Source organism: Gorilla gorilla, chromosome 11, assembly GCF_029281585.2.
Source record: "Gorilla gorilla gorilla isolate KB3781 chromosome 11, NHGRI_mGorGor1-v2.1_pri, whole genome shotgun sequence".
Taxonomy (NCBI): domain Eukaryota; kingdom Metazoa; phylum Chordata; class Mammalia; order Primates; family Hominidae; genus Gorilla; species Gorilla gorilla.
Window position 1 is genome coordinate 119,954,483 of NC_073235.2, and position 22,130 is coordinate 119,976,612.

The following is a 22,130-nucleotide window of genomic DNA, read 5'->3' on the forward strand; positions in this document are numbered from 1 at the left end:
GCTTGTAAACAATAGAAATGTATTCCTCAGAATTCTAGAGGCTGGGAAGTTCAAGATCAATGCACCAGCATATTCAGGGTTTGGTAAACCTTGCTGTATCCTCAGGTGGTGGAGGGGTGGCACTCTCCCTGGGGCCTCTTTTATTAAAGGCACTAATCCAAATCACTAGGGCTCCTCGCTCAGAGCCCCCAATCACCTCCCAGAGTCCCTAGCTCCTAACACCATCACCCTGGGGGTTAGGATTTTAACACATGAGTTATGAAGCAATGTAAACATTTAGTCCATCGTAATGAGGAATTGCGGAGTCAGAGGAATATGTGCTTGTCCTTTTGATGGATGTTGACAATTGCCCTTCAATGAGATGGCTCCAGCATACATTTCCGTAAGTGGTGGGTGGGCAGTGCCTATTTCACCCAGCTTTTCCCACATGGTGTATACATAAATTATTTTATTTTATTTTTTCACAGGTCTTAAATGTGGGAAATAGTCTATAGTTTGGAAGACACCAGAGAAAAATGCTCCACAGCTCGCCCTGGTGACTCACTACAACTTATGGGAAGATGTGAGATTATTCTGTATTCTAATGTATGTTAGAAGGCACACTCCACCCAAAGTCTTCCTGTGTGTTCCTCCCTGTGAGCTCACATCCCGTTCACCAGCTGACTGGGAAGGGAAGTCAGGACCAGCCCTGACCCCATCACACCATCATAACCTCGGGATGGCAGGGCTGGAAGGCACCTCAGATGTCCTTTGCAGACTCTTCATTTTACAGTGAGAGGCATGAAGTGTCCACAGCTGGTTAGTGCCGAAGCCTGGGACAGGCTTCACATTGTCCAGCTCTTAGTCAGAGCACTGTTGACAATGTCTGCCTTCACTTGGAATTCAGCACCTGCTTTCAGTATAAACCCCTGCATTTCACTAAAACTGAGCAGACTGCTGGTTTAAAAAAGAGAGGTCCATCCAGCAGGGATGACGCTTTTCCTCCTTGAAAGAGGACATTCACCTAATGGGAGACCTGGAGTCAGAATCTTTCTGATGTGTGACTTGGCACAGTAACACAATGCAGGATGCTGGTGTGTTAATAGAAATAAAAATTGCATCTGCCTACCTCAGAGTCGACAACAATGTCAAGGAGTTAATGTGAGTACATCTGAAAATGTCACTAATCATGATGATGATATCAATGTCTTTTATTTGCAAGTTCCATTTGTTTTTACTGAAATAATTACTCCTGAGTGGGGCTAGAAGCCAAGCACTTGACAAGTTTGCTCTTTGAACCAGTATGGTTGTGATGTGACTTGGAGTTCCTGCTACTCCTCTCCTCTAAATTTCTTGGATTGGAAACTGTCACTCTTCAGTTAGGAATGCTGAATGGATCCCAGTGCTTTAGCGGTGGCCTGGACAGAATGAACTAGGGAGGCTACCACATTTGTTTAAAAGTGCACTGTTCTAGACATCTCTATAAGGAATAAATTACTGGGCTCTGTGCTAATCCGTTTGTATTGCTATAAAGGGATACCTGAGGCTGGGTGATTTATAAAGAAAAGAGATTTAATTGGCTCATGGTTCCGCAGGCTGTATAGGAAGCATGGTGCCAGCATCTTTTTCTGGTGAGGGCCCCCAGAAGTTTAAAATCATGGTGGAAGGTGAAGGGGGTGCAGGTGCATCACATGGCAAAAGCAGGGGTGGAGTCAGAGGGGAGGTGTTCCATGCTCTTTTAAACAACCAGATCTTGCATGAACTCAGAGCCACAACTCAGTTATCACCAAAGGGATGGTACTAAGCCATTCAGAAGGGATCTACCCTGATGAATGATCTAATCACATCACAACCATACTGGTTCAAATACAGATGTGCTGATTGTTAAAAGACTGAACTACTTCTTGACTGGTTGGTAAATAGTCACTGCTTCAAAAATCCAGGGTGACACCCCATTTTGATCACTTCTTGTTCACCCCATTTGTGAGGGAGAGATTTCCCACCCTACACAGAATGAGATGGCTGAACATGATACCCAACAATGGACAGATGAGATTAACAGCAGTTTAGTAGTCACATTTACTCACAGCTCACAGGAGGAGGATGCCAAATGCCTTGCAGGGCCACATAGAGATTGCACTTGGGAATAGAGTGAGCAAACAGAGGCTGTAGAAGGCAGACTCTGCAGTAACAAGAGGGTGAGGTGCCCCCTGATTCCCACTGGAGGAAGTAGTTGGTTTGTCTGAATACTTTTGTAGGCTTGCAGGGAACTAAAACTCACTAGGTTGAAGGCCACGTGGTGTGCAGCTGGTCTACATGAGAGGTGCGTGAAGGGGTATATGTTACAAGAACAGGAGAATTCACAGTTAGGCCTTTTTGGGTCCTGTGAAGCTAAAACATGTCAAGGCAGCACATGAAATTTTAGGCCTTGTAATAAACACGACCACTCACTTTCCAGCCCTCTACCCAGCTTGCATCTGGATTGCCCCAAGATCCAGCAACAAAAGCATTAATGTGTGGTACAGCAGAAACCTCCAGTCCCTGATCCAGCACAAAAGCTACTTGCTGTCCTTCTGATTTGGTCATGCACATGCTTTACCAGCTATTAAATATTTTGAATATCATCCTGGCCACAGCCATTAACACATGGTAGAGCACTTTGACTCAGACCCTTTTTCTTTCCTCCTCCTTGTCCAAAGCTCCCAGGATTTTTATTCTTCCTGTTGACCGTACAACTGGAATGGCCTGAAAAATCCTTATCTCCCCCATCCCTTCTTTAAAACCTTGTTCCATCCAGTTGGAACTAGAAAGGAGAATGAATTAATTCACACTGAGTTGCTGGTTATTCACTATTTCCAGGAATATTTGTGTTTTAAGAGTAGACTCTGCTTTAAAGGAATTGTGTTTTAAAGAATAGACTCTGCTTTAAAGGCAAGCCATGAGCCTGCAAGCCAAACCTAGCCCACACCTGCTTATGCACAATTCTCAAGCAAAGAATGATGTTTATATTTTAAATGTTAAAAAAGAAAACAAGAAAGAACATGTGATGAAGATTATATGTGGCCTGTTAAGACTAAAATATTTACTATTTGGACCTTTATAGAAAAAGCTTTCTGGCTCCTCACTTAAAGCAAAGATTATCTAATGGTAGAAATGAGGAAATTAATAATAGGCTAGGACACTGATTTTGGAGCAGGAGTTCTCATCTGGTTCAAGTGGAAATGCTAAAATCAGAGAGATAAACAAAGAATAAAACCAGATTAGAAAGCTGAAGTCGATAATGCCGAAAGGGCCATTGGCAGGAGAGTGTTCAGGACCAAAGAGCTGAAAACAAATGTAATGAGGCATAAGTATATTAGGGCAGAAAAGGTGGTTCTGGAAGGGTTGCCAAACCCATCCTGATATATATTGTTTTCTTAAGGGCCCAGGAGCTGGGGAGTCTTCAAAAAACAAAGGTAGACATAGATGGAATGTGCAACAGTGAATTAAAACCATGTAAAACTGACTGACCTACCTGAGGACATAATTTTTTGTTCTCTTCTTACCCTCATATGCTGTTACAAAGAAGAGGACTGGAGGGTTTGAATGCTGTCTTCCAAACAAGACATCCTTGTTTTTGAAATATTAAATGCTAATAAAATTGGCACTAGATATGGCCTGGAATTGAGATAAAGAAAATGGGTAGGCCAGGCATGGTGGCTCATGCCTGTAATCCCAGCACTTTGGGAGGCCAAGGCAGGGAGATCTTGAGGTCAGGAGATCGAGACCATCCTGATCAACATGGTGAAACCCTGTCTCTACTAAAAATACAAAAATTAGCTGGGTGTGGTGGCACACGCCTGTAATTCCAGCTACTCAGGAGGCTGAGGCAGGAGAATCACTTGAACCAGGGAGTCAGAGGTTGCAGTGAGCTGAGATCGCGCTACTGTACTCCAGTCTGGGGACACAGCGAGACTCTATCTCAAAAAAAAAAAAAAAAAAAAAGAAAATAGGTTAAAGTAACATGAGTAAGAACCTTTTTCATAGAAAGGATTGGAAAGGTGAGAATGAGTTTCTGAAGGACTACATGGAGTTTCTCTTCCTGGAGCCACCTTATGGCAGCCTGTTGTGCCCAGGAGTAAGGCCTTCCTGGCACCTGTGAATCCAACTTGGCATTTTTGCCTCCTGGAACCCCAACAGAGTCTTGGAGGCAGGCTTCTGCCAAGTGTCATGGCCCGGCATTTCCACTACGTGCTTGCATGCATCTTTGTTTCGAAGGGAGGATTGGTGGGTGGGGTGCTCTAGTCTGGGAGACAGTGGGTGGTAAGAGTTTCCAGAAGGACAGAGACAGACTGATTGGCCCAGCTAGTTAGGGTGCATGGTGTTAATGAGGCCAGGTCATATCCCGGTCTCCCACCACACCCAGCCAGCAGTCTCCTTTCAGGGGTCACAAATTTCACTCTTCCCCAGAAAGGAAGTGCCAAGGGAGAGGGTGGGGATAACTCCATGCAAAACCATCTTCTCTGCTGAAAGAAGAATCCTGCTGGTGGATGGTTCTTGGCCTCTTCCTTACATATATCATCTCTCATTCATTCAGGACCTGAACACATAGGACACTGCATCTGTTAGTTTTGGCTGGTTAACAACCTTCCCCAAAAACTGATGGGTTAAATCAATCACTGTTTATTTAATTGACAATCCTTTGGGTCAGCTGAGCAGTTCTTCTGGTTTAGGACATCTCAACTGATCATTCCCCCACTTGCTTATGCGTTTGCAGACAGCTGGAGAGTCTGCAGGGGGCTGGATGACTTAGGATGGTCCCACTCACACAGTCTAGCAATTGCTTAGTTGTCAGTCAGGGCAATGTGGGACATAGGACTTTGTGTCTCTTATTCTCCAGTAAGCCAGCTTAACTTTCTTCCCATGCTTTGGTGGCAGAGGACCTAAGGGCAGCAAGAGAAGGCAAACTCCCATGCATATTGGCCTCTAAAAGTTACAAAAATAGGCCAGCTGCAGTGGCTCATGCCTGTAATCCCAGCACTTTGGGAGGCCGAGGCAGGCGGATCATGAGGTCAAGAGATGGAGACCACCCTGGCCAACATGGTGAAACCCCATCTCTACTAAAAATACAAAAACTAGCTGGGCGTGGTGGCAGGCACCTGTAGTCCCAGCTACTCGGGAGGCTGAGGCAGGAGAATCACTTGAACCTCGGAGTCGGAGGTTGCAGTGAGCTGACTTTGCACCACTGCACTCCAGCCTGGCAACAGAGTGAGACTCCATGTCAAACAAAACAAAACAAGACAAACTTACAAAAATATTGGCTTAGACTTACTCTAGAAACAGAAGTGATAAGACGGTATTAATACATTTTACACAAATGGTGGTTATTTTAATGCAGATGCTATACTCAATGCTTTACACATATTATCTCATTTAATCTCATGAGGTAGGCTGTAAGCATCTGGTCCAAATTCACTCTGCTATAAAGTGGAAGAGCCAATATTCAAACTCCAAACTTAAACCACTATCACACACAATCACAACTCATAAATTTTAGGAATTGCATGCCTGTTCCAACCATGACACCACTGTTCAAAACTCCACCTAAATTCCTGTTGTCAAATCCACAGAGTCTTGGCAACACAGAGGCCACTGGACAGAGGCATAACCTTGCGTGGCAGCTGCACGGGAATTGGATTTGGCTCAGGTGTTTCAGATGACTAAGGTGAGTGATCAAGCTGTATATTTTTGGATGACAACCAAAGTGTAATGAGAAAGAAAGATGATTCAGTTGTGTAGCTTGTAAAGTTTTGTGTACCATTTCATCTTTGTAGTATTGGAACTGGGATTTTTAGCTCTTGTTCATAGAGCCAATGCTGCTTAGTCTTTCTGAGACATCAGGCAAATTCTCTTTTTCCATGTTTCAGATTTCTCCTCTGTATCATAAGGGGCTTAGGTTCTACGGTTTCTAAAAGATCCTTCCAGTCCTAGAAATCTCTGATCCTACAATATATTACCCCTTAGAAATGATTATTTTAACTAAAAAGAATGTAAATTTCTCATCTTCAAAATAAAGACATGCCTTTTCCACTACCCCCACTCACCCACTTTATGACATGGAGAAGATTGAGAAGATGCTGTTTAGTGACAGACCAGATTCCTTTGGAGACCAGGGAGTTGGGGGGAGTACAAATATCATATTCAGGACAGGAATTCAGACTTGAATGCTGCAAGTCTTGCCTCTCAACTCTCCATGCACTATCAATTTTATTATTTATCTACTGACTTTCCTGAGTAGGAAAGAGATCAGGTCAAGTAGCATACAATATCCTTCTTATTCCCCTGCAGATGTCTGAGGCTTCTTTCCCCTTTGGTCCAATCTGATTTGTATGTCTTCTGGGTTAATACCCCCAGAGTGCTCTAGGCTGCTTTCTGCCTAAATGTCACATAAATCAAAGCGTGTAATCTTGCAAGGGTGAGGAGTGGTGGAGAGTCAGCCAGGATCGAGATGCTAAGGACAGACTGAGCCATCCCATTTCCCCACTTCCCAGACCTTGTTCTTGCCCTCCTGCAAAGCCTTAGGAAGGCCTCATGGGGGGAGCTTGAACTCATTCCCACGCACTCCTGATGGTTCCAGCTACTCAACCTTTTACTAAATGGCTCTGCACAGCTGTTTCTAGTTACGTGTCTATTTACGTTGTTGGTGTACGTGTGCTTGTGTACCACGTGTGCATCTTATCCCCTCAGTTCCCCAGCTACCCGAGGCCTCCAGTGAATCCACATGATGTCATTTGGAATCCCAAGTGGAGGCAATCACAAAGCAACATAATGTTCAAATTCAGCAAGCATTTACAAAGGTTGTATGCATCTTCTTTGTCATTCATAAAGGCAAGGGAAGTTAGAATTCAGGAAATAAGATGCAAAGACTCATGAATGTCTTCAGATTCCAAAAGAGTAAATTTTACTATTGGAGTAAAGTTAGATTGTAATCCTCTTGAAACAGATACTGTTTCCTTTCTTAATCACCTAGATGACAAATGTAAGACTTATCCCTGACTTGGTCCATTGATTTGTTCATTCATTAATTCAACAAACATTTATTAAGTTTCTCCATGTGCACTGGACTGCTCAAAGCTCTATAGGAGATACAGTAATGTGCTTTGTTGCCTCTGAATGGAGCAGTGTCCCTCCCAGCCTATGGGCATGGCTAAATTTTAGAAGGATTCTTCTGCTTGTCTTCAACTTCAAAGATCAGCCTGAACACGGAATGAAATCACCAGTGTTCCTGGCAGGAAGAGACCCTGTTCCACACCCAACACATCATCCTAATAGTAGGCTTTTGACACAGTCCTATTAAATAATGAAGCATGTCTCTGTCTAAGTTTATATAATCAGTACTTCAAAATTCAGAAACTTTGCCTCTCAGAGGTCGATCAGCAAGCTCAGTGAGTTCCTATAAACCAGTTTGAAAGGAATTACTGTCTGGAGGCATACTCCCCATTCTGCCTGCCATGGTTGCCAAATGGTGGCTTTTCTAATTTTTTCATTCCTTTCTGCATTTATTAATTGACTTTCTAATATAAGGAAGAGCTTTCTTTTCCTCCTACTCATTTAGTTAAATCAGAAAAATCTGATTTAACTAATAGGCTATGATCCTTTATTATTACAAATTTATTTTGATGTCTACGATGTCCCAGAGTTGGCCAGTAGAAGCGCCCACAATCTGGCTTCTGTATCCTTTTGAAATGTCTCCATCATTCTTTGGGAACATTCTTAATTTCTGAAAAAAAAATATATTTCAGGTTCATCTTTTACTTTCTCTCCCTTAGCTACAGAATCAGTCTTTTTTTTTTTTTTCAAAGAGCCCTAATTCCTTTTAGTAGAGAATAATATTTAAAAACCAAGATCGGGAAGCCAGGTGGTCTCGCTGCACTGCAATTCCTTGGTTTTAGGCCCTCTAAGAATACACAGCTAGGAAATAGATGTATGTACACACACACACACACACACACCTGCATCCACATACATCTCAATATTTATATCCACATAGGTCGATCTCTTTTTGTAGCTATCTAGATAGTATATGCCATGAGTTCTCACTGAAAGCTCCAATTCCAATCCAACACCACTGAAATGTTGCTAACATTTCCCCTCACCATGTTTGTAACTACCTTCTCTTATAAGGTGAACACTGGCTGCCATCTTCTATAATATATTTACTTATTTGCTCAATACTAGAATTCACACAGAATAGTTTCAGAATTGCTATCCTGTGCCTCTATGAAAAGCAAGCCTCCCTCCACAGAACCAGTGATTGTTTAGAATTTTATTCTTTGGCCCGAGCACATCTTGTCAAAGAATACATGGGTTAGTTCTTTCTTTAGCATCAGGTTAATTTTTCTTTAGCACCAGCCTTATTTCCCGTCTTCAACATCGCTTTGAGACATGCCCTGAATCTTTGTTTTAGCCATCTCCAAAATAAGCTAAAGCCTCATTTTTGGTGCTCTGGTGCTGCTGCTGGAGCCAACACATGTCTCTCTGGAACACCAAGTAAATATTCAATGCATGTTTGCTCACTCCACCTTCCTGTGAAGCTAATCCAACAAATAAATGACAGAAATATCTTCATTTCCACAAATGCACTTGTGAGCTTATAATAAGAGTCTTATCTCCCAGGGCTATCCACATTCCCATGGCTTCCCCATTCCCCATGTTTAGATACCAAAATCTTTCTTCACTTTTAGACAAGTCTTAATTCATCTTCCCTATAAAGGCTTCGTAATACCTCTTTACCTAAACATAGAGCCTAGCCCCACAAATGCCGTGTTCATAGATTTAGAAGCTCGTTTCATATTTATCAAGTTCTCACATTCTCCATCTTTCATATTTTAAAATATTTATTTAATTAAATTTATGAGCAAGAAATTGAAAAACATATGGAGTGAAGGGAAGGAAAGAAGGAAAAAAATAGCTCATTCATTCAACTTTTCCCAGCTGCCATTCCTGACTCGGGAGATTTGGCTGAGTTCTTGGTTAATGCCATGCAATAAAACTTCCAAAGGGTGCCAAATTTAGGTCCAGCATGAAAAGAAAACAAAATCCCTCCTATAAGACAAACTATTCAATTTGGAAATGGGATTTTTTTTTTAAGTCCTGCATTAAACCTTCATAGTGATTGTTTCCACAAGGGCGAGAATCAGCCCACCCCTTGGAAAGCTTCTGAATGGGGCAGTATAGAAAATTTTAAGAAACATTTATTTCTCTGAATGGAGAACTGTTACTCTTGGGGGCTCTGCTTTCTCCTTTTTGGACAGAATCCACTCTGCCCTATCCCGGCTAGAAGAAGAAAAGGTGTAGCGTGCAGGCAGGGAGGACGATTCCAGGTGCTGGACACTGCACAATGGGTCCTATTCTTTGTTATTTGCAATCCATCTTTCTCAAAGTTGGCTCACAAGAAGTACATCTCCTTGTGCAGTTAACCCGCTGGACTACCCTACCTGAGAACAGGGGTGGGTACTTTCTCAACACATATAAGGTCCAACACATGACAAGTGACAGAGTGAGATGAAGCTTTCCAAACTGGCATGAGTTTTGTACAGTTTCATATATGGTCTGGTTAGCTGGTTACCTATGGTCTGGTCACCTGGTGACTTTTATTGTCCTGTCTCTACCTATGTATGTATGTATCTCCACCTATGTACTTTTATTGTTGTATCTCTACCTATGTTTTACACACACACACACACATTATATATATGTTATGTTGCAGTTATATTTTATTATCACTTTTAAGATGGAAAGTTTTGCATTCCAGGAAACCCTCAGTCCTGAGAAGACTGGGGCATTAGATCACCCTGTGTTGCAGACTTTTTCAAATGGCAAGTATTAATTATTATTTAGATTGCACATGTATTTATGCCCCAAACTAAAATGCTCTGAAACCACATCTTTAATAGTTGGAATTCCAGGCCCTTTCTGTGGTTCCTTTGACCTGCTATTGCAGAGAATATTCTGTGGCTGTGAATAAATCTTGGCCAATCTTCTATAAGCAAGAAAGGAGCCCAGATGCTCCCCTCAAGATGAGACCCAGAAAGAGAAGTCTGGTTGTCACCACATGATCTGCCAGGGTTTCCTAATGGATCTGCTATTTCAAATGACAAACCTGATTTGGCAAAGCCAGAGGCCCCTCTAATGACCTATGTGTAGTGAGAAGCTCCTCTGTGTGTCACTTGAATGTTGAAGGGTCACGGCATTTATATTGAAATAATGATAACGCTTTGCTCACAGGACACACATGCCCATTTGGATCCAGGCAAGTTTTAGCTCAGGCAGCACACTGTTTTCATTACTTCTTTCTCATGGTGATGTACAGTCTAGTTTGTAAATCCAGACTTTCCCTTTCCTTGGAGTGAGTTCCTTCTCAGGGGTCTTGTTCTGCTGTCCTATGGCTTATCATCAGTTGGGAACACCCTAGTTTATTAGACACTGGGTGTGCAATACTCATACTGCCCATCTCCTCCTGTACCTATGGCTGCATGGATAAAAAGGGAAGGCGGGTCACCCATGTTTACCGGCCAGAAGCACTTGAACCCCAGAGGAAAACTCATCTATCACAGAGGGTGGGAAAGGAAGAGTTGAGGAGAGGGACTGTAACTGGGCTGCAGGCCCTACGACCAGCCGAATATTTTACTGCATGGCATTTTATAGCACATAATCATTGTCTTAGTCAGTCTAGGTGACTATAACAAATTACCATAGACTGGGTAGCTTATTTCACAGTTCTGGAGACTAAAAGGCCAAGATCAAGGTGTTGGTAAATCCAATGTCTGTTGAGGGCCCACTTCCTGCTTTGTAGATGTCCATCTTCTTGTTGTATCTTCACATGGCAGAGAACAGAGGGAGGAAGCAAGGTCTCTCATGTCTCTTTTAATAGGGCATGAATCCCATCATGAGGGCTCTATCTTCATGACTGAGTTACCACTTAAAGGTCCCATCTACAAATACCGTCATCACATTGGGGATTAGAGTTTCAACATAATTGGATTCATGGAATCCAATTCCATGAACTTGGAGAGGGACACGAACATTCAGTCCATAGCAACCATTCATGCACTGGGGCTATGTAGGGGGTAGACACTTTATTCAGCTGCAGATTCGTCTTGTACAAAAAGTTTCTCTTCTATGATGTCATCAAGGTCTCTCATCTGTTTATCTTTTTCTTCCCCAAACACTATAATCTGAATGGGTTGAAACCATTTTCTGATGGAAATGTATACCTCAGACCAGTGGTCCCCAACCTTTTTGGCACCAGGGACTAGTTTCATGGAAGACAATTTTTCCACACACAGTGGGGTGGGGGATGGTTTCAGGATGATTGGAGCACATTGCATTTGTTGTGCACTTTGTTTCTAGTATTACATTGTAATATATAATGAAATAATGATACAATTCATCATCATGTAGAATCAGCAGGAGCCCTGAGTGTGTTTTCCTGCAACTAGATAGTCTTATCTGGGGGTGATGGGAGACAATGACAGATCATCAGGCATTAGATTCTCATAAGGAGCACGTGACCTGTATCCCTCACATGCACTGTTCACAATAGGGTTTCTGCTCCTTTGAGAATCTAATGCCATCACTGATCTGACAGGAGCCAGAGCTCAGGCAGTAATGCAAGTAATGGGGAGTGGCTGTAAATTCAGATGACGCTTGTTTGCTGCTCACCTCCTGCTGTGCTGCCCAGTTTCTAGCACACCACAGACCATTACCAGTCTGTGGTCTGGGGGCTGGGGACCGCTGCCTAAGACTATTGCTCATTGTCCTGTGCAATTTTGATAAGTTCCACAATGCTGGCAAATTCACCACTATTATTCTCATTATTATCAGCGTTAGTAGTAGCAGTAGTATTCGCAATAGCTAACATCTGTTTAATAATTTGACATTACTAATATTCTTTGACAATCCTGAAAAAATGGGTAATTGAGATAATTTACATTTGTTAACTTGAGATAATAATGCATTTCTGAACGAGAACATGGAGCCTCAGGAGGCTCAGTAACTTCTTTAAGGTCACACTGCTAGCAACTGGCTATCTCTATTTTTATTAAATTCAAGAGAACCAGAAACCTCCCTGAAGTCTGCTATCTCTAGGTCATTTAAACAGAGAGACACCAACTGGAGGCATCCCAAGTAAGGAGGAGTTTTGAATCCATGATAACTTTGCAGAGGCTGTTGTTATAGGAAAGGTCAAAACAGATCTGTCTGAAAGCTGTCCCCACCCACTACGGAAGCAAGAAGGCCTCCAGGCTGAAAAGACACTGGAGGCAATTTAATACAGCTGCCCTTAGCAGGATAGCACTTTGGTATTCTCCTTTAAATATTTATTTTCTAATTTATTGAAAGGTGATAGTCACTGCTACATGGGGAAAGGGTGGAGGACGGTGACCCTTGCTGGATGCCTTCTACTTCCCTCCTTGCAAAATAATTTGCTGCACTTTTTCTTTGGAAAATGAATTATAGCATCAACAGATTCACCCTCCTCAGAAAGGAATTTTAGCAGTCATCAGTCCTCTCACAGGCCCCCTGGGGGTCTCGCATTGTCTGTTTGCACCTGCAGCCCTTCCCCCAGTGTGGCATGTCCTCATAATCTTTGACAACTTCATGGAATGCTCTCCTGGGAAATCCAATTTTATCCATTTTGCTGCATTTCTGGGTGCATTTTAGCATTTCTTATGGATTAGCACTTCAAGCAGCCATTTCATAAGCTTATTCTCCATCTATCTTGGCATTTATACACAGACATCAAATTGTATTAGAATTGAAAATGGAAGGGGGAAGGAGGGAGAGGTGGAGAGTATCTGAGTAATCAATTTGGTTCTCTCCTGCCCTTAGGCTGTGTTGACACAGCTTAGCTCTCGCCTGCTCCTCCCAGACAAGCTTATCTGCTGCACACTGAACTCCATTAATCTTCTTGAAAGGCAAATGTGTTCAGGACAATGTTAACACTTAGCTCTCCTGAAAAAGAAGACAGATTCTATGAGGTACAGAGCCAGGGCTCCAGGGCCTGCACTGGCAGTTCAGACAGGCCTCAGCCAGAAGGATTCCGTGTGGAAAGAGTGGACAGCAGAGCAATGGGCTTTGTGAACCCAAATACCAGCATCAAACCAGGTCCAACTAAACCAAACCAAACTAAGGGAAACCAAATATCAGCAGAAAACAAAGCCATCCCAAAGACAACAACGACCGAATAAATGCCTGGCCCATTTTGAGGCAGCATTAGCCAGATTTACCTTTGGGTTTCAAGTGGACAAAACAACTAAATGATCATTATTGTTTAAATTTTAACAAGTGATTGGCATTGTGTGAGGAGTCCACACAATAATAGTAAATGACTTAAGAGAAAGAAGTATTGTGGACTATGTATTTTTGGCCATAAAGACACCTAAAGCATTTCCCTTTGATCACCATTGCAATATCTGCCTTGTGGAGCTCAGAGCTGCCCTCACACAGGCAAGAGGATGATCTACCTGGCCCTGTCCAGGAGGCCCTGCTCCAAGATCTCCCCTGATACCACATAGTCTCTGGGATCCAGTCATTGCACTGGAAAGAGGAATGAATTGATATCTGTTTTGTGGGCCCCTTTGTGCTGACCCTCCCATGTCATGTCACCGCTGTCCCCCTGCCTCCTTATTTTCTTTCAATAAGGAGATTTGATAGACCATTCTTATCACTCATAGATCTGTAATCCCTGCCTGCATCCATTTGCTAGCAACCCTGAAAGACACAGGGTAATTTTTAACGTTTCTAGGGCAGGAATTTGAATGGACATACAGCTCTCTCCTGCACCCCAGTATCACAGTATTCATTTATTATATATGAACCGAATCTAGGAGGAGGGGGTTGCTTCTCAGTAGGGCTTTATTACAAGAGCTATGGAAACAATTTAATGCAACTTCATTGACTTACATTGAGTGATTTTTTTTTAAACCTGCCATATATCTGTCACAGACATCCAGAACCTATTGTATTGTATGTGTAGCCCCCATCCCCATGCTTACTTTGGGTAGGAAAGTGTCTGGGTAGGAAAGCAGGGGAGACATGTCACACTGGGGGCCAATTGGTTCACTTCTAAGGGTAAGTAATAGGAATCCCAATTTTGGCCACTTGATGTATGTCCCCAAACCAGTTTTCCAGGATTATTTATGGCTCCATGCTTTGCACTTATAGGGTGGCCTCAGAAGGCTTTTCTCCATTAACAATCCCATCCGGTGACTTTGAGAGCCACTTCCATGAGACGGCTGTGTTGACAACTCAGAGAGTTCCACCACAAGGGCTGACTCAGTCCGAAAAAATGACAGCACATAGACGGAAGGCAACAGGTGAAAAGCAGAGGTCAGACTTTCCAACATTGACCACTCTGGCTTTGATTACACCAGGTAGATGTGTGGCACTGAAACGGGAAAGTTCCCTGATGCCCCTCACCAGATGTTTGACAAGGATGTGGCCCACCTGTTCAGTCGCCCTGCTGCTGAAACCCCTTGTGGGAGGGAGAGCAGGCAGGCAGGTGCAGAGGCTGGGGTGAGTGCTTTGGGCTTCAGCCCCATGGTAGTGTCTAGGGATGGGTGCTGCAATCCCACTGTTACAAAGCTCTTTCAGCTTTGCTGTCCACAGAGAGCTTGAGTGTTAACCAGCTCAGTGGACCCTCTGCCTTTTTACAAGGGCAGAAGGCCAGTGTGACAGCTTTCTGTATCCCAAGCTCTTGCCCAGTGTCCCAGAAAAATTGGGTCACACACAGTCTTGAAGGATGAATGTGAGGTTTTATAGAGTGGTGGAGCTGGCTTTCAGTCAGATGGATGGGAACCCAGAAGCTGGGGATGGAATGGGATGATGATCTTCCCTTGGAGTTGGGCTGCCCAGTGGCTGGACTCCTCTCCAACCACCCGCAGCTGAACTCCTCTTGGTGTTCAGATGTTCCTCCTCTTCCTTCTTTCTCTGCCGCATCGTTTGGCTGTCCACCTGCTGGTCTGCTTCTGGAGCCCGGGCTTCGGGGTTTATATGGGTGCATAATAGGGGACATGGCAGGCCAAAGGCCAACTTTTTGGGCATGAAAACAGGAATGCCTGTCCTCATTTAGTGCCACGGGTCTTCAGGCTTGAGGGTGGGGCCTTTGCCGGGAACCACCCTCTTCTACCCAGTATTTCGGTCTCCTGTCCGTATCAGCACCCTTGTGCAATTGCTCATGGTTAGGCTAGCTACTGCCCTCTTGACTTAGTAAATACCCTACAGCCACTGTCCCCATAGACATGGCCTGTAAATACTTTGTGTAAAAGACTTGCCTTTGTCTAATTATATGCCAGATGTTATGAGGGCCCACCAGCCAATGGCTCATATACAAAGGAAGCTTTCTCTTTTTCTAACCAAGTGACTGCCTTGGCCCATAGAGAAATGAACTCTTGTCACCTGTTAACACCTTCTTTCTGCTCCTTACTAGCTGTCCAAAAAAAAAATATATATATATATATATATCGATACAGTGTGTATCTAATTGGTGAGGGTGGGCCTGGTTACCATTAGACAGTATTGTCTGTGCTACTAAGTAAGATTACTTTGCTTCAAAAGCAAAACATTCATTCTCTAGTGTGCTTTCCTGATTTGTGGAGGACTCACTTTACTCTGGCAGTGTCTACATGTTAAGTGAACAAGCCAGGAAATCCTCCCTCTTTCTGTTTTTGCTTTTCCACCAGTGTCTGGGTAAGAAAGTGGGGTAGACATGTCATACTGGGGGCCAATTAGTTCAGTTCTAAGGGTAAGTAATTAGGAATCCCAATTTTGACCTCCCATTTGATGTATGTCCCCAAATCAGTTTTCCAGGAAGATTTATCATCTGGATAACAAAGCTGGTGTTTTCATCCCATTTGACTCAAGTATTTCTGTGCATATTTGATTGGCAAAAGCCCTGGAGGGAAAGAAGATGCCTTCAACCTAATCTTAACCAATGACATTAGTAACATCACTCTGACTGACTTCACACCTGCTGCTGATGCCACAGCGCAGCCTCTTCTCAGAGCAATCCCACGTAGTATCCTGTGAGACATAGGTGGTGTTTCACTTGTGCTCAGAAACCAGTCCCTTTCTGCTTCAGTCTCCTCATGGCAGAGTGTTGCCCACAAGTCTTTCAAGGGAAGAGTTTCGCCGTATCTGCTGCTGCAGGTGCCTCCCCTGATCCTCTGCGAGGCCACTGTGGTTCTCCCTTCCTTACACTGCTGTTGGTTCTTGCACAGAAATGGGAAGTTTGTCCTTATGTATGTTTATTCCGGGTAAACTTTGGCATCTGGTTTCCAAGGATCACTCCTTATGGTCCAGATTTCATTATGGAAGATGCTTCAATCAAAAGCATCTTTAATTTCTGCTGAAATCCTCTCCTATATCTGGTCAATCTCATCTTTTAGATTCTTAGGAGATTAGCATCTAACAGATTCTAGACTATTACCTTTATTTCCCATTCCCCTTCTGCGGCTATTGAAAGAGACCTTCCTGCAAATTGAGCCCTATTTGTAATTAATCCCCTAATCATGATAACCCCGAATCTCTATTTCAGTTCACCAGATCTATCATGGCCACAGATTTGATTTGTATAAATTCGGTGGCTGTATTAAATAGGATTAGGCCAAGTATGCTGTAGTTATAAACAACCCAAAACCACAGTTCCCATAACAACTAATTCTGGCAGAAATAGAGAAAGAAGTATTAGGAGAGCTAGAAGCTCACAAAATTGTAGAACCTCTTCTTGATCATTCAGAGGGGAATTTTCAGGCATTTTTTACTAGAGTTCAGATTAGGATAAATAGATACTTGTACCATTTGAATAACATTCAAAACATACTGGGATCACAGAGATACAGAGACACCATAGATTCAAGAAAATTTACATTTAGCTTATGTATGTATTTATATGCTATCTGATGCTCAGAAGAACTTGAGGTAGCTTACAGCACAAATATAAACAATAAAATAAAGACCAAATAAGAACAAAGACAAATAGAAAAGTAGAAAATCTAGACCATGACAAAGAAGAAAACTGATGTATAAAGGCCAACATAAATATAATAAAAGAGTTCAAATTTACTCCTGGGTTTCTTGGCGTTACAAAGCAAAAGTGACATAATTATTATTAACTAAACAAATAAAAAAGACAGCTTCAGAATGCCCATTCTTTCAGCTAAGCAAACTTGAACGAAACATAGAATTTAGAATCTCCCTTGTCAGCCAAGCTTTTGTTAGATTTTGAATAGCAAACAGTTCAAAGTTGCATTCGTTGGTGAATAGTTGGTGTTTGCAAAAGTTTTTGAGAGCAGACGTATAAGCTCCAAATCCTGATAGAAAGATAAAGTTGAGTAGCTTCCCCCAGGTCTTTTGCCTGCCATCTGCAAACCAGAGGTTTCTATACTAGGGACTTTGGGACAGATTCCAGCACAGAACAGGTCTCACCTGATTTACCAAGTGCTTCTTAGGAAGCTTTTGCACAAGATTATTTAGAATTGAAAAATATTCCAACCAGTTGCTCAACCTGTCTGCTAAAAAAAAAAACATAATGAAAGCTTTAATAATACTACTGTTTAATGATCGATGCAGGGTGTCTCAGTTCCTAGGGAATCTATCAGGTTGAAATGGTGCCAAAATATTCTCCCTCAAATCTCAAAATTAACTAATTTACTCTTCACTTGAAAGTAAGTTGATAGAAGTGAGTGGAAACTTGGAACTTGTAGCCAATTATGATCATTTCGGTTTTGAACTTGTTTTCCATATTAACTGAGGGCTAGATCTAACTGTTGAGGTCACCTCTGATTTGTAACAATTAAACAATATTATCAATGTATACAATGTATCAATGTATACCTTCTTTTCTTTATTGCATCATCATCTGCAACGTGTTCGTCTAAGGATGGTTTTACTTAGTAAAGTTATAAGCTAAAAATAAGACAGACCAGAATACAATCTCAAAAGTATTCTATAATTTGTCAGATAGTTTTACTCAACACTCATTTTTCTGAAGTATCAAGGTGCAGGGATGCAGATTCAATATGGAAAACACTACATAAGAGTTTATGTTATATAGTTTACCCCATATACGGTATCTGTTACAGGTCTAATATAGATTAAAAGTCCAAAAGAGTTGGAAGTCAACATATGTATGTTAAAGTCAACATATGAATGTTTAATTATAGTAAGAAGTATTGGCTGGGCGTGATGGCTCACCCTTGTATTTCCAGCACTTTGGGAGGTTGAGACAGGTGGATCACTTGAGGCCAGGAGTTCGAGACCAGCCTCACCAACATGGCAAAACCCTGTCTCTACCAAAAAAATACAAAAATCAGCCAGGCTTAGTGACGCATGCCTGTAGTCCCAGCTACCGGGGAGGCTGAGGCCAGAGAATTGCTTGATCCTGGGAGGTGGAGGTTGCAGTGAGCTAAGACTGCACCACTGCACTCCAGCCTGGGTGACAGAGCGAGAGAGACTCTATCTAAAAAAAAAAAAAAAAAAAAATTATACTGACTAGAGTCAACCAATCAGAACATTTTTCAAAAAATTATGGTTTCACCTTTTGGATAGGATGTAATAGATTATTGTTCCCACAGCCACAGTCAGACAAGCCCATACAAATTACTCAAAAAAGACACAATTTTGAAGAATCAGAGATCTTTGGAAGCAATGAGAACTGGAAAAATTAAAGCTATAGAAAGAAAACCATTTCAAGGGGATCTGATGAACATGTCATTTTTTTTTTTTCCCAATTGGGAGCATTTGACAATTTTAGATGTGGGATGAAAATTGCCTTATCTAAGACATAGGGCACCTGCAGAAGTAAAGAGAAACAGGCAAAGCTTTTGGCAGTCACACAGACTTAAAGTTACCCATTAGAAAACTTACAAGACTTCAAAGGCATGGCCATATGGGACACTTACCTAGTTTTGGGTGTGTAAGAAAGCCGAACGAACTAGATAGAAATCTTTAAAGCATAAAATTTTACACATGGTGCTAAGAAAAACCCATAAGAGCAGGGGGTCTACCTCAAGACATTTCCCAAATTTAGAATTTGTGTGGAAAGTAAGGCTAAAGAGCTAAACTGAAAGTCTGTGAAGGTAAGGACTGAATCTCCCACCATTTTCAGGACTAATGCTCTCAATCACAAACTTGAGAGCCATACCTGGCAAACAGAAGAAAATCAAAGGAATGAAATCATGTTATCAATGTATACAATCATGTTACCTTCTTTTCTTTATTGCATCAGCATCTGTAACTTGTTCACCTAAGGATGGTTTTATTTAGTAAAATTATAAGCTAAAAATAAGAGAGACCTCATGCAATCTAGTTTAGAACCTTCAAAAGTATTCTATAATTTTTCAGATAGTTTTACCCAACCCTTATTTTTGTGGTAGAACTGGGTTTTACAACTGAAACCCAGGCCAGGTTTAGTTCAATTCCTGATTATATTGAAGTAATTAATGACTGACCCTTTCCCTTTCTGCCTAACAGAACAAAGGTGACCACTCTTGGTATAGAAGTTCATGTCATCGGGAGCATCTGTGGTTCTTTTATATGCAATGTACATTCTACAATAGAGGCAGACCCAGAAATAATTCAGATATTGGAGTTAGAAGATCAGGATTCTAAAATAAGTACAATTAATATTTTCAAGAAAACAAAGGAAAAGGTGGACAGAAGAGATTAAAGTATGGATAAATTTAGTTAGCAATTTGAATATTTTTAAAAACAGCATTAAACATATATTCTGGAAAGAAAATGTACAATGTTTGAAATTAGGAACTCATTAAATGGACTTAGCAAGAGTTAAGGTGTTTTTGATCCAAGTATTTTGCTGTCTCCAAACTGAGGTACAGAGAGGGGAAAAAAGTAAAAAGGAACAAAAAGCTGTAAGAGGCATGCAGAACATGTCAAAAAGCCTAACGTATATATGATTGGCATTTTAGAAAAAGCAGAAAGAGGAAATGGCCTAGAAGCAATATTGGAAGACATAATGACTAAGAATTTTCAAAAGCTGGTGATGATCACATAGATTTACAAAGCTTAATGAAACCCAAGCAAGATAAATACAAACCAAAGCGTATCCAAGCACATGATGGCCAAACAGCTGAAAAAACAGGAGCAGAGAGAGAGTCTCAATAGCATCCAGAGAAAAAAAGACAAGTATTCTCAAAACAGCAACAATAAGAATTATAACTGACTTCTCAATAGAAATGATGGAAGCCAGGAGAAAATGGAACAAGGAGACAGAGGACATAGTTAAAGTACTGAAAGAAGGAAATACCAAACATAATTCTATACCCAGGGAAAAGACACTTTAAACTGAAAGAAAAATATTTTTCAGGAAAAGAAATAGTAGAATTTGTCATGACCAAGCATGCTCTACAGGAAAGACCAAAAAACGTTCTTTAGAAAAAAAAAAAATCATTCCAGAAGAGAACATGAAAATGCAGGAAAGAATAAAAAACACTGGAAAAGATAACTATGTGGGCAAATATAAATTAATATTGATTCTTCAAAACTAATTGCAATATTTTGTCATTTCAAATACAGTTGACCCTTAAACAACACAGGTTTGAACTGTGAAAATTCACTTATACATGGATTTTCTTCTGCCTCTGCCACTCTAGAGACAGCAAGACCAACCCTTTCTCTTCCTCCTCTTCCTTAGCCTATTCAATGCAAAGGTGATGAGGATGAAGAACTTCATGATGATCCACTTCCACTTAATGAATAGTAAATATCTTTTCTTTTCCTTAGTTTTTTTTTTTTTTTTTTTTTTTTTGAGACAGAGTTTCGCTCTGTCGCCCAGGCTGGAGTGCAGTGGTGCGATCTCGGCTCACTGTACACTCCGCCTCCTGGGTTCATGCCATTCTCCTGCCTCAGCCTCCCGAGTAGCTGGGACTACAGGCACCCACCACTGTGCCCGGCTAATTTTTTGTATTTTTAGTAGACATGGGGTTTCACCATGTTAGCCAGGATGGTCTCAATCTCCTGACCTCGTGATCCACCCGCCTCAGCCTCCCAAAGTGCTGGGATTACAGGCATGAGCCACCGTGCCTGGCCAGAATTTTCTTAATAACATTTCCTTTTCCCTAGCTTACTCTATTGGAATAACACAGTATATAACACATAGCATACAAAATATGTGTTAATGAACTGTTTATATTATTGGTAATGCTTCCAGTCAACAATGAGCTATTAGTCGTTAAGTTTCTGGGAAGTCAAAAATCATACACAGATTTTTGGCTGTACAAGGTATCAGTGTCTCTAGTCCCTGCATTGTCCAAGGTTCAACTATATGTGTAAAACTAAAACTGATGATAAATGTAATGCATTGCAAAGGGAAGTAAGTAGAATTAAAAGGTTCTAGCACTGTGGAGAAAGTGGTAAAAGTGATAGTCTGTTTTGACCATAATAAATCAAGGCTACATGTCATAATCTCCATGATAATCACTAAAATATAGTTTAAAAAATGTTCATAGAAGAAAAAATGGAATAATAAAAATATGTTATTAATCCATTATAAGTCAAAAAAGGATTAAAAAAAAGAGGAAAACAGATGAGCCAAAGAGCAAACAAATAATACAAGGTCAGATATATACATGATTGCAATGTGATACATGATTATATTAGTAATTACATTAAATGTTGGCTATATTCTCCAAGTAAAAGATTAAGATTGTCAGACTAGATAACACAGTATGGATTTGCAAGTTGTTTATTTTTAGCTACAAGAACTACAAGGAATGATATTGTTGAGTCCCAACCTTAGAAGGTCTAAGTTCTATCATATTTGACTTAGCTGATCTAGAATTACAAAGTTGGGAGGTGAACTATAACTATTCAAGTCCAGGAAAATGATATTGATCTAAGTCAGATTTAGTAAATATGTAAAAGTTCTGAGATGCCTGATTATATCTAGTTTGTATTGCTTTAAAATTTAATCTAATATATTATAATGTTTTATAAATAGAGGAATTGATTAAGAATTCAAAACTTTTAGGTAAATCGTGCTATCTTCTGGGAAATTAGACTCAATGCATGTTTATTAAAGGAAGGTATGTCCATATCAATCCCCCAAAATGAAAAACTGCAGTGAGAAAAGCATTTTCTCTCTCCCTCCATGT

The 22,130-nt window shown here is 41.2% G+C and overlaps 2 long non-coding RNA genes across 3 annotated transcripts in view; one reads left to right on the forward strand and one right to left on the reverse strand.

The window, feature by feature from the left end:
* Positions 1-463: 463 nt before the first annotated feature.
* Positions 464-22,130, forward strand: part of LOC134756679 (uncharacterized) — a 30,675-nt gene continuing 9,008 nt past the window's right edge. Inside the window, exons 1-2 of the long non-coding RNA XR_010129706.1 lie at positions 464-1,140; positions 5,589-5,683. This is a non-coding gene — a long non-coding RNA (uncharacterized lncRNA). The remainder of the gene's footprint in view (positions 1,141-5,588; positions 5,684-22,130) is intronic.
* Positions 6,897-22,130, reverse strand: part of LOC109025904 (uncharacterized) — a 472,591-nt gene continuing 457,357 nt past the window's right edge. For both annotated transcript variants that reach the window (XR_008677481.2, XR_008677482.2), the window contains one exon: positions 6,897-7,738. This is a non-coding gene — a long non-coding RNA (uncharacterized lncRNA). The remainder of the gene's footprint in view (positions 7,739-22,130) is intronic.